At 30.9% G+C, this 14,562-nt stretch overlaps 1 long non-coding RNA gene across 1 annotated transcript; it reads left to right on the top strand.

Annotated features, from left to right (window-relative positions):
* Positions 1-3,662: 3,662 nt before the first annotated feature.
* Positions 3,663-8,685, top strand: LOC139491546 (uncharacterized). The gene is made up of 3 exons (XR_011656570.1): positions 3,663-3,872; positions 5,270-5,380; positions 7,395-8,685. It is a non-coding gene; the product is annotated as an uncharacterized lncRNA (long non-coding RNA).
* Positions 8,686-14,562: the final 5,877 nt, after the last annotated feature.

The raw sequence follows: 14,562 nt of genomic DNA, 5'->3' as shown, positions 1-14,562 counted from the left end.
AATAATTAAATTATATATACGCAAATTTGCAGATCTGACATTATTAGGCAAATTTAAAACAAAATATATATAAGTAATGGTGTTTGCACGGAACAACCACGAGTTATCCGATGGAGAATTTCTGTCGTAAAGTTGTCACATATTTAGACGTACATGATATAGATTACATGATTAAAAAACATGCATTAGAATCTTCAATTTTGATTAGCCGACAACAATCGCAAGTTTGTTTATTTTTAAATTTTTATTTCCGTATAACATATCAGCTATCCGTAATAATTTTTTAACAATGCATAGAAAACAAACGAAAAACTAAATATAACTCTTAATTTCGTTAATGTGGCATGACAATACAGTTTTGACAATTGAATACTTCTGTTTTATAAGTTTGAGAGGTAGTAAAATAGTTGATTGTGCAAACAATTTTAATATATTGCACTTCCCCATTCCATACAAACTTTGCTTTAGTCAACTCTTTTACACCGAAAAACAAATTAAAAAAAAATTCGAAATGCAAAAAAAAAAAAGAACGTGTAAATATAGATTTATTTATAAGACCTGTAATATTTATGAAGTTTATATTAAAAAAATCGTAGTAAAATAAGATATTTACATTATTATTTGTCAAAAGTTCATAAAAACGAAATATTGTAGTAAGTTTAATCAAAAAATGTTTAAGTTTTAATCAATTACAACCAAAGTTGACAAAGATATTACGTTTGATTTTTCAAAAATTACTTTGAAATAATCAGTCACATATTTGTATTAGCGACATATTGGACACTACGCAAAAACTTGGTAAAATGAAGATTTCGAACTGATATTAAAAACTTAAAAACAGTAACATGATTGCAACAATCTGTTTAAACAAATTTACAAACGCTGAAAATGAAACCAGAATTCAAAAGATGACGTAAATTATCTTAAAAGTAAAAAGACTGTACCTAAATTTATTCAAAATGCATTTACTATTATTAATGATAAATAAATATTTGAAAAAAAAACATAAATTCACTAAAACAAAAAACACTTCTGGACGTCAATAGGCAGTAGATGATTTGTCATAAGTTTACGATGACGTCTAGATATAAAAAGTGTAATTGCCATTACTGTAACTATACATCCTTCGTAGCATGATATATTACAAATTTAATTTATAATAAACAATTAACATCGTAAAAGGAGGACTAACATATAGTTGATTATGCAGACTTACTTTATACAATTTATAAATCTTCTTTACATATAGTGTTTATGTGTTATATGTACGTACGTTTGATTAATTACATATAACTTCATTCCAGAATGACGTCATGTAAATTTTACAATAATTAATATTAAATGAATTCCATAGTTTTATTAGTATAAAGTATTTTAGTCTACCTTGTCATTTGATATAAATAAGTTAATACTTATTAAAGAGACAAGTTACTCTAATTTGACTTTCGATTTTCAGATATTTTAACTTCACTTCAGTATTATATGGTAATATAACGGTTCCTGATAGTTTTAATATGACATAAGATCCAACAAATTGAGTTCGGACTTTATAGATAATATGATATACTAGTTGATGAGAACAAATTATAAAAAACAAGTTGACTGGAAAGTACGAATGTATTCTTTTTAATATCTACTTGATATAAAGATGTTAACAATTCTTGTAGATAACATATTTGTGTCTCCCTTCATATTCATCATTTTCTAAATTTAACAACTTTTCGACAAAGTTTTGCTGCAAACCCCTACCTGATATAACAACAGGAAAAAGGGGAGGTCTTAGTGAACGATTACACATGAAAACGCATGATTGACCCTCAACGGTATTGCTAAATATCTGTATATTAAAAAGAGTTAAATCACAAGCATGTACTTGTATCGAAACTATAAATTAAATTGAATTACGATTAAATTTTACTTGAAAGATGGTTTATTACATATAAGCATGTAAACATACAGAAGTTGAATAACATGACAAAAGCTGTCAGAGGTATATTAATAGGTCCTGTTCATTGTAGAAAATACTTTGTTTCATAATAGTTACAAATTGAATTAATATCATCATTGCTCACCTGGTGGTAAACAAAGAACTGTAATGTTTATTATTCCTAATGTTTAACTGATGTGTAACCTGTTCGAAGAAAAAATATTTGAGCAGGTCAGCTAACAGTTCGTCCTTTGTAAAATTTACTTATCCAGGATGAGATTGTTTGGTATATTCTTTTGTGTCCAATATACATGTTGCTATATAACGCCGCATTAATTCATCCAACGGTGTTTTAATCACTGGGATATTACCATTCAAAGTATATGGTTGTTTCTTATATATTAAGTTGTAAGTGGTTTTGACTGCCCTTGATAATGTGAAATCTGTAGTTGCAATTTAAAAAAGCTGAAAAAACCTAACATTATTTTAAAAGTTGTCGTTGGATATTAAAAACTTTTATTGTTGGTAGATAATGTCACAGGTGTAAAAGAATTTCGAAAAATATTGTTATCTATCGGTATCTAAATTTACAAAATAGGTCAGTGGTACCTGGTAATTTCAAGCGTAGGTAAAGGGTGCTAAATAAACTCATTATAGACACCAGGATTAAATTTTGCATTTGCGCCAGACACGCGTTTCGTCTACAAAGACAAACAAGTGATACTCGAACCAAAACATGTTAAAAAGGCTAACTTAAGTACGAAGTTGAAGAGCATTGAGGACCAAAATTCCTAAACGTTTTACTAAATACAGCTAAGGTACTCTATTCCTGAGGTAAAACAAAAACCTTTGTATTTCAAAAATTCTAAATTTTGTAAACAGTAAAATTATAAAATGACCATATCAATGATAACTCATGTCAACACAGAAGTATGGGCTATTGGCCTGGTGAAACCTGATAACTAAGCACTGAACAGCCCAAGTATTATTGATAAAGATACCAGTATAAAAGTACATGCTTTTTATAGATTAACTGTTGGTTTTGCTTCGCTTGAAGTAACAAATAAGACTATAGTTATTGGAAGGGCAATATTAATAGGTTTCATAACGATTAAGAATGGTATATCGTTTGATATTAAATCGAGTTATCTTATTTCATTATGATGGTAGAAAATAAAATCACAAAAAAACTGAATTCCGCGGAAAATTTCATAATCAAATAACAAAATCAAAAGCCCAAACACATCAAACGTATGGACAACAACTGTCATACTTCTGGCCATGCACAGGCATTTTCGTAAGAAGAAAATGATGGATTATACCTGATAATATAGTTTTGAACGAGCCTCCTACATGTTTATTATCACTAAAGACAAAGTCGATGAGCTATTGACAACACCATGACAGGAAACAAAAACGTAAAAAATAAAAAAAATAAAAAAACAACAGTATAAAAAAAACACCACATAGACTATATTTATATTGTATTAACACGACCCTCATTGAAAACAAAGGTGATATTAGTTGCTCTGGTAAGTTAATAAAACAATGGAAATTAAATAAAAAACATTCAAAAATTCCGAATGAGCTTGTTGCAAGGTATGCGAAAAGAACAAGGATATACTTTGTATATAATATGATAATTTGTTTGTATTAGCATAAATGAACATTTTAGAAAAAAATACTTTATAATAGCTTTTTATATGTTTAAATTGATGGACAATTTTGACATTTATAACATATCATAGGATTCATTGTTTTAATTTAAATGTATGCGTAATGCAAAACAAACTGGGAAATTAAAAATAAGAATCAAAATAGAAATTATCGCTGATAAGGAAATTGTAAAAGAATAACGGATACAGCATGACCCGGAAAAGGAATACATAACTTGAAACAAATCATACTGTAGCATTATTGTGGATAATTCTTTCTTAATTTGAATGTAAGTTTTGATATTATATTATTATAATAACTAATTCTCTTTTTTATTAGAATTTATAAAATATTTTATGTAAAACATTCAAGAACGTTCATAAAATGGAAAACGATGAACGAAAACTAAACTTAGAATTATTAAGATTTCTTTTTATGAAATTTGAACATAAGTAAGCTAATGTTTGTGTCTACTAGATAGACTACGATTCATTCTGAACTTTTAAAATTGTTTAATGTAAATTTAAAATAATTTAATTGCGAATAAGTTTGAACGGTGAAGTAATATCTATTTTTCCTTTATCTAATATAAGTATTTTAAAAGAAATTATCATAGAGAAATATGAGGTCAGGAACTGGCTAGCCAGTGCTAGTTATCCTTTGTTAATTTATTATCATTGTAATTTAGCTCAGTTTCTTTCGTTACCTATTCTTAAGGAGGTAGACCTAGGTTAAGGGAAATAACTCTTAAAATCACCAGTACGTTTGTGTCAACCATTTTCAAAAATATATTCTAAGCTTCTAGGTTACATAGATTATTTTCAATCTGTTTCAGGTAAATGCTTAAAATACATTGATGAACTTGACTTTTACAAACGCTTAACTGATTTAAAGAGTTATCTCCCTGAACCAAGGTCTACCCCCTTAAATCGGACTCGGACTTCTTTTAAACAGATTTTTACCGTATGGCTGTGTGTTTGATACTTATACATTGGCTAGAGGTGAAGAAGAGGGTTGAGATCTCAGAAATATGTATAAGAAGATTTGGTATGGGGGCCAAGGAGACAACTTTCCATCCAAGTCACAAATCAAACAATTATAGGTCAAATTACGGCCTTCAACACAGAGCCGTGTTAAATATTTTCCACCGGAATGTTTTTGCACCTGTCCAAGTCAGAAGTCTCTCACTTTTTGTAGTCTTGTATGTTTTTCTTTTAATTTTAGTTTATATATATGTTTTTGGAGTTTAGTGTGACATCCATTTTCGTTGAACTAGTAAACATATTTGTTAAGGGTCCAGTTGAAGTTCGCCTCCGGGTGCGGCAGACCCTTGGTGGCCCTCGACTGACTTTTGCTCTCAGGTTTGGTTGTCTCTTTGACTATTCACCATTTCCATTCCCTATTTTTAAATGTCTGTCTTTTAAAAGAAGTAATGGGCAGATAACGACAGAAAGATGAACATAAAATATTGAAAACTAAGCAAAACGAAACCTACCAAAGCGCTGAGATAATCTCAGAATAGCAGATACAGTTTCACACATATCACACGTCATAATTGACTATATTCAATTTAGTTAGAAGTATATTTACAAATGTGAATTTCAGTTCTAAAAATGCTAACATCTTTTACAAGATTTATTCTATTTATAAATTGTAAATATACAACAAACTTTGATATCATTTCAGCAGAAGGATTATTTTACATATACAACTGTGATCAGATTCTGCAATGATGAACATCTTTAGATGCCTATTAGTGATTTTAGCAACAGTTCATAACATATGTGCCTCAGTTTGGTAAGTAACAAATTACATAAACGCTAAAATACAAAAATATAAGTGTACACGTATTACGCCATATGATCAACCTGATTACTTTCTTAAGGAAAGACGACTTTTTTGGTGGGCATCTATTTAGTTGTGTGTAATGTGAATACGCAAATAGGTCCAAATAGAAGGTGTATTTTCAAATAGACACCTCGATAATGAAAATTCAATAAACACTGACAAATAATCAATTTAGGTTTCATATACGACCTTTATTAATGTTAAATGTCTGTCATATTGTTTCCTATATCAGTTCAAATTTCCAGGTTCACGCCCTTTTCATTGAAGCTAGCTATTGACTTTATTCTCTCATCATCCATATTGGTGATGATTACGACAGAATCGTTCATCAAAAATCATTTAAGTACATATAAAACTACACTTTGAGATAAATAAATATGTCAGAAAAAAATATCCAAACTTTGAGTCAAGTTCAACAAGGCGAATTTAATAATAAAATACAAAATCGAATTTAATGTAATGCTTTGTATATATGTATACTTTATTCTGATAAACTGCTGTAGATACAAAGGTACACAGAAGAACATAGTCATTATACAATATTACAAAATTACAAAGTTACATATGTTGAGGAAATAAACAATACAGTAGAAATACATAAAAATGTTTACAGTATCAATCAAAGGAACGACAAATACCGATGATGATAATAACATTTGTAAAGGTATAAAACATACAAATACAAGTCATATGGTACAGTTTATAAAATAATACAACACAGCAAAATATGAAAAATTTATTTTTTTAGTTACAGACAGTAACTGTGTGTTTGTAGTTATTCAATTAAAACCTTATAAAAAGTAAAATCACAAAAATACTGAACTTAGAGGAAGATCAATTGGGAAAGTCCATAATCACATGGCAAAATCAAATAACAAAACGCATCAAAAACGAATGGACAAAAACTGTCATATTCCTGACTTGTCTCATTTCAATTGAAATAAGGATGTTTGATGTCTTGAGAAACACTTACGATCTGCTAATCTTTGATCATCATTTGGTGCGATTAACAGGATAAAGATCGCCCCTGGTTGGGTGCGTGTTGCACAGTTTGTATATAGTGTATTAAGTAGTGTTGTGTTAATTGTTAATTCGCCCTTTCAGAATCTAATGCATTCTGGGTAATATTTTCAAAAATGTACACCAAAACGTCGTGATTGGTTGAAAACTTCCAAAACAATAGAAATTCAACCAATCACGTAACGTTTTTTTTTTCATTTTGGTGTACGAACAATGAGATTACCCACAGTCCTTTAGATTCTGAAACGGTCAATTGATTTGGCGTGTTTTGGTCACTCTTGATGGCTTAAGAGTTAATATTTTTATTTTGGTATGTGCCACCTTTTAAATTTTTACATCACTATCAATGTGGTTGATATTCAACTAGACAACATATGTATGGGAAAGTTTGTTTAGAATACTATATACTTTTTGATAAAATATACGAATGATGTTTTCATATAACTGTAACATATTATATTCTTGTTTTTTTTTTTAAATTCCTCTACACAGGCAAATGTTAAAATATATGTATTTACCGAAATCTGCAGTTGGTATTGGAGATTGGGCAAGGGTAAATTCGGAAAAAGAGAAGTTATACATACTCACATGCTTTATGGACTTTGCTCATTGTTTAAGGAAATATGGTGACATGTACTTGTTAATGTCTGTGTCATTTGATCTCTTGGGGGAAGTTGTCTCCCTGGCATTCATACAACATCTTTTTTATATTCACATGTGTTTAACGAAAATTCTACAATTTTCAATCTAATACTAGTATTGCGGTTTATCATCACGCCTGTATAATATTTGGTAGAAGGATTTGTTTACTGGTAAACTGTTGGCCGTTCATTTTCATGGTCTCAGAGTTACTGATCACGGTTAATCTAGGTACACACGCTTATTGTTTTTTAATTCATTTTTTTTCTAAACGTTTTGTGACATATCATCATTTGTATTGTAGCAATTCTTCTAACAAGGAAAAGGTTGGACGTATCGTGTTTGGTGAGGCAAGTGGGGAACCAGCAGATGCACAACTTGCAGTTGCATTTACAATTATAAACAGAATGAATCACATGAGTTACCCTAATACACTAAATGGGGTAGTGTATCAAAAACATACTTCAGGCGGGAGAACGAGTCATCTTTATAAAACACTAGATAACCCTGATCATGACAAAAGATGGGAAGCTGCTAAACCTGACAAAACAGAAGAACATCTTGCGTATGAAGCTGCCATTACTGCAGCTGGGCATGCGCTTTGTGATACTGGTGATAATCCCATGAGATGCGGACCGGTCACTTTCTGTGCACTAAATCCCTGTTCATCAACTAGTAGTAACAGGTATTGGTGTGTGGCCGAAAAAAGAAAGATTGGAAATCATTGGTTTGCATGTTTCGAAAAACATTTTGGACAATGTTGATTATGGAAGTTTAAGACTTTTAATCCTGTTGTTTTAATTTAATTTCATATCCAAATTGTATAAACTGTTTGACGTGAGGATACCCAATTGCATGTATTTTGACAGTTTTGCCACCTACGTTTATTTATGATCCAGACAAAAGTGTCTACACTATTCTGGTTTTTTTGCTGATGTGTCGTTTTTCACTATATAGTTCCATCAATTTTTGAATCTATATTGAATCGTAGAAAAATGGGTTTGAAACAAGCAATAAACAAGACATGATTATGTAATGCAGATTACCCACATAATCATAGAATCCATGCTTAAATTCACGTCCTTGAAAATTGCAAAACATATTTTTTGTTTTATTGCCTCCAATAGTTGGATTAATTTGAAATTAGTCCATGATTTCTATTGATGTTTTAAGAAATTTATGATTGCAACATATTTATTTCCTCATTTTTAAATTACGACTTTTTGTGGACGTCGCATGGTGACGTAGATTTTCTTTTTTCAGTGAATACTTCCTTCATCTGCTGATATTTACTGTGAGAGCGTTGGACATATCTTCATATAATTTGAAAGACGTGCATAATGTCAAATCATAAAAATACAACTTGGTTAGTTTCCTCTGCTGTTTTGCTAAATAGGTACAATTTGGGTACTCGGTGTAATTTGGGTGCCCTGATGTAAGAATCTTAAAATTGTGAAATCCACAGTTCTATCTATTTGAAATTATCATTTCTGTACATGCTCATTAATTCATATACATATATCAGATACATTTTTCTCGTATTTGTGTTTGTTCATAATGCATGCATTCTTACAATAAAAAAAACTTACCTCTTATTATATATCACTTGTTTAACATACGTGTATTATGTGCTCTATAATTGCGTTTTCGTACACTTCGAGATGGCTTTAGTGAAAATGGGAGAAACTTTTCTATCTGTCGTCATCTCGATTGACTCAATGTAAATGAAACAACGCATCCGTATTAGCCCATCCTTTTTTTCCAAATTGTCGACTTGCGCAATTTCCAATTGTAATCTTGAAAATTCGAACTTAAATCTTTGAATTATCAACTTAAATCTTTGAATAATCAACATTAGTTGATAGTTCCAAGATAAAAGTTAATAAATCCAAGATTAATGTTTGATAACCCCAAGAACATACAGTAAAGACATGTATATGTTTACAACAACAACACAACACTTTTGTGTATGCTATACATTATTTCAAACCTTATGCGCACCTAGCACGAAATTTCGTATCCTTGGGTAATGCTTTAGCTTTTAATACCACAAAAGGACACCATGTGTAGCTAACAATAACCGGCCACCACAAACAGTCTTACAAATAAAGATAAACAAAAACGACACACACCAAGATCACGATTGGCTGATTTGGAACAAAAACAAAATATGTAGACGTCAAACCAGTTTAATGTACATACACAAAGCTCCCCTTCATCTTAAAATCATGTTTCGTTAAACAAAAACAGGCAATAAATAACACATGTAACATGAACAGATTATATTTATTAAACGATAACATGTACGACTATGTTACGACTAGGACGTCGCCCGGGTTACGAATGTTCGCTCCTGCAACATGGAGAATTGAAACGGGGTACCGGTATATATATAAAAAAAAATCGACTTAATCTGAGAATCTGACCGAAACCACCACTGGATCTCAAAGACCGAACAAAAGGAGTAGGTCCGGTAAGGACCGATTTTGGCCTCAAATTTCAGGTTCATCTGATGAAAGATTTTGACCACTTTTTAAACACTTAAGTGTCTATTTTATTTGAATTAATTAGTTTATGTGAAAGATTTTAACAGGTTTAGTCATTAAAAACGATCCGATTCAAGCTCAAATATGAAAAATCTACCTAATATGCCGAAAAATGTCACTTTTCAGATGGTTTTTGGTAAAAATGAAAGTGGCCGCATCCGTTTTTATCCTCAACCTTTATATATGTTATGTATTATCATAAAATACACCTTACATTTCAATATTAAGGATGAACACGAATGCGGCCACTTTCGTTTTACACTAAAACCGTCTGAAATTTAACTAAAATGCTAGAATTATGAGGATTTCAGTAATTTAACATGACTTAATAGTGCTAGTACCGGATATATGTGCATTGTATTTTCAAAAACAGCCCATATTTATGTAGCAGAAGCATTCTACTGTCCAATAAATAACTAAAGGTTTACATTTCAACAATTTTGTAAAACTGCTATATTTTGGGGCCAAAAAGGGGTCTTACTGAACCTACTCCTTTGCTCCTCTGAGGTGGGCTTTAACTAGTAATTTAAAATGTAATATCAAAAACACACAGTGAAGGTGTAATTAACAACACCCCGCATTGCTTAAACACATGTTTTTGTTCTCCTAAACAATCTTTTGATATTCTATACAACCAGATTTCAGAACTAAAAATCTCAATTTCATAAACGAGAACATTTGGATCGAAAATAATACATCGAGCGAATTATCAAAAACAACTAGGAACAAAGCAGGAAAAATAACAACAAAGAGCAAAAACATATATCTTATATTATTGGCAGACATCTTAAGTGTTATCCTAGAATAACCCATCAACATCTATTAAATTAAATTTAACCTAAAAATATGTACACATATTTTGTAATGATACTTCAAATGAAGTTGGGACCTAAGGTCTCCGTGGAGTTGGCTGAGTCATTGAACTACTGTTGCACTAGACTAAACACTAGCGTTGAGAGTTCGAATCCCTCAGGTGGCAGGTGTGTCGACTTTAATCTTAATCGACAAGGATCAACGGTCTGTAGATAGATATAGGAAGATGTGGTGTGAATGCCAAAGAGACAACTCTCCATCCAAATTCATAAAAGTAAACCATTATAGGTACGGCCGTCAACACGGAGCCTTGGCTCACAACGAACAATAAGCTCTAAAAGCCCCCAAAATTACTAGTGTAAAACCATTCAAACGGGGAAACCAGCGGTCTAATATGCGGTTATTTCAGGGCACTCTTACTTCATCCACCAATGGATCATAAAAAAATAATAATATTAATAACTATCATCCATGATATCACCTAAACTAGAATTTTAACACACACTTTGCTTATGTAAATGTTAGTTAAAAACTTATTTGTATGTAAAAAAAAAAAGAATCAATCCACGCCAAGGGGAACAACTCAAATTATATACTGGTCATAGTATCTTGCACGGTAGAAATGAAATAGTGGTTCAAATTCCCTGAAGTAAGTATTCATAAAAAGTTAGATTATTTGAAACAGTACTAACAGGGCTAGACATCGTCTTGTTGGCAGTAATAGACACTACTTTTTGAAATGTTTGTTTGTTATACCAGTACTATGTTACTACTGGTAAAATACGACCGTCTGGTGAACTTAACTATGAGCCTGGTATTGTTGACAAGGTTTTTAAAATCAAAATATAACAAATAAGGGTTAAATATTTATTATTATGTAGTTTTGAAAATTGTGGTCATACACCTGTCACTGTAAAAAGATTAAGATGAAACAAATACCGAAATCCGATTAATCTATATATTGTGTACTAATTGTCTTTTTTTAATCTATGTCCCACGGTTTATTTATAAGTAATAGTATGGAAGTAGTATATTGACAAACACTCAAACGAAAAAATAGGACATTCACACATGTTACATCTTAACGTATATCTTTACAAAATAGAGGTTCCGACTAAATTTGTCCAGTACATGGTCACTCCTGTGTGGGTTATCTGTTAGATTGCTACATGAAGGACGACACCTGTTTCCATATAATTAACTAATGCACACGCTAAATAACGATCAATATTTAGTATGAAACATATAAAAAATTGAATGCAATTGAAAGAAAGAAGGGAGTATTTATATTGTTTTTAATATGTTTTAATACTTTAATTCTTAAATCATCAGATCTCTGATAATGAAATCTACATGTATCTAAAGAAGAACGTTTCAAGAAAAAATATGATTCGCGTTTAGTGTGAAGAAAGACGATGGATTTTTAAAATTCCAATTACAATGTTGTTAATTTTTATCGAAGGTTACATAAATATATTAAAGGTTTTCCCTTTCTTCCCGTTTAAGCCACAAAAATTAATACCAGCACGTGACATTTTGGGATATTAGAACAAGGGATAAAAACACTACACATATTTTTAAACTACAGTTGTCTGTTTTTCACAGAATTCGCCATATCATTTCTTGTGAATTAAATGGAATTTGATGAGACTGTCATACAAACGAGAGGTTTATCTAGATACAAAACCAGGTTCAATCAACCATTTTCTACACCCATTCGTTGTATGTGTTTGAGTCATTAGTTTTGCCATTTGATTAGAAACTTTCCGTTTTGAATTTCCTCAGAGTTCAGTATTTTTGTGATTTTACATTTTAATAAGTTTTATGTTCAATCCAGATGATGACAATGCTGTGGCTTCTTATGTGGTATCGCCAACTCTATGTCCAACTTTTGTGGAGGGTCTTAAGTTCAAACAAACATGTCCAATAAAGCCAAATGCAGGCTGTATCTGTCTCAGTCTATGAGCATAACTATTATATAAGTACAAATCAGACGGTTGATTTTTACTTTTGATATATTTACCAATTTGTCAAAACGAGACCCTTTACCGCTTGTAAATCATAAAGATCAGTTAAAAAATGAGTACATAGGTTTCAATCTATGTAATATGACAAATACATGATTAACATATACATTGTATAAGTATTAATACGTTCCTAGGACTCTTATATTGGTGAAATAATCGCACAAAGTCCAAAATGTAGTTATGATTCATATTATATCAACAAGTCTAACATACAAAAAACATATAATAAACAATGTATGCATCTTTTTTCTTTCTAGTGTTAATGTTTAAGCGTTCCTGACCAAGGTCAAGTGTAAAAGTGCATTTGGATGAACAATATGTAAAATTCTATTTTCACTTACAAACTTACAAACTGAACATGGAAGATTTAAACTGGAGCCATTAAGTATTGCAGTTTGAGATTGAATTAGTTGGGCTGATAAACGTCAGTTATCGTTAAAAGAGATTTGGACGTTGATTTCATAAAACGTGCTTTTATTGTATAAATACATTGTTAATCATAGTTAACCTTCCTAAAGTAAAACGTACTTCCTTTAGTTTATTGTGATTTGCGAATTAGTATGTATTAATAAACAGGCGGAAGATCTAATGACAAAAGCTATGGAAGGTCATATCAATATATCCTTTTTCAAGGTTGAAAACTTTAAAGTCGCAAAAGGAATAGATGTTGTTGTTATAGTTCATCTTGCTTTATGAGAGAACCGATAAAAAGGCATGAAATGATGATTTACCCAAGTAAATGAAAATAACAATCAATAAATTTTGTGCGTCCAAGCCTTTTTCCAAAGTTTGTTTTATCCGAAATGCCCAAACTAAGCGTACGAGCTATGAAAAGGGGTCTTTCATGTATAGCCAGATTCGTCTAAGGTAATATTTTCCAGATTGAGATTTAACCTTATTTATGATTATTTCATACATGATCCAAGTGGAACAACCTTTAAATTACATATATTTTCATCATTTCAAACCTGATTGCTAAGTGTCTCATTAGCTTTCATGCCATTGCTCCATAATTTTATATAGTATATAGAATTATCCTTATAAATTGTTCAAGTTATTGATTTCGAATGTTTTCACGAATGTGACCTACCAAATTATACTATTTACCGTATTTGTAATAACATAAACAAAACGACGGGTGCCACATGTGATTCATGATCTACCTACCATTCGGGAACACCTGAGATCACCCTAGTTTTAGTAGGGTTCTTGTTGCTAAGTCTTTAGTTTTCTATGTTGTGTCTTCAGTGCTTTTTTTCTGTTTGTCTTTTTATTTTCAATCTATGAGTTTGACTGTCTCTCTGGTATCTTTCGTCCCTCTTTTATAGTAAATTAACTTTTCATTCGTACTAAGCAAAGGAAATCTGTTCGCTTTTATTATTATCAAAATGATACCGTGTACAATATAATCAAATTGACATGAGCGTTACCAGACATAAAGTACCAAAGGAACTTTAATACATTAAACGTCTCTACAATAATACTTTAGCATTTTAAGTACAATATTTCAAAAATCCCAAAACAGTTTTAAAGGGATGATAAAAACAGATAGAATATACTATATAGACAAGCCCGGACAAGAAATTAGATAAATATATTGATTTTAGTTGAACTTCCTATACATCATATTACATCACATATTAATAAAGCAATATTCATAGTTACATGCCAGTATCGTAGTATAGGATAGTGAGCTAGTAAAACCATCAGGAACTGGCAATTGACCATAAAACAGAGGTATAAACCCGATATATATATTAGTTTATCATATATTGAGTATTAGCAGTAGTTTTGAATATTGATATACTGCTCGTTAATCCATATCGCTCAATTTTGATGCAGACCCTTTATCACATCATTCATCGCATGTCTATCCTTCATTACACCCCTTTATTGCATGCCTACACTTTATCACACCCTACTGCAAACTATGAAAATAACACAAAAATTAGAGAAAAAAAATACCAAAATGAAATGGTTATACGGCATTTTTTTAATGACGTCCTTGTTTGGGTGTGACGTCACAGACGTCGAGCTTTCCTATCTACTGGTACATGTATTACAATCATTAAAAACTACGAGAGGC

The sequence above is a fragment of the Mytilus edulis genome, chromosome 10, assembly GCF_963676685.1.
Source record: "Mytilus edulis chromosome 10, xbMytEdul2.2, whole genome shotgun sequence".
In the NCBI taxonomy this organism is placed as follows: domain Eukaryota; kingdom Metazoa; phylum Mollusca; class Bivalvia; order Mytilida; family Mytilidae; genus Mytilus; species Mytilus edulis.
This window is presented reverse-complemented; position numbering and strand designations above follow the sequence as displayed.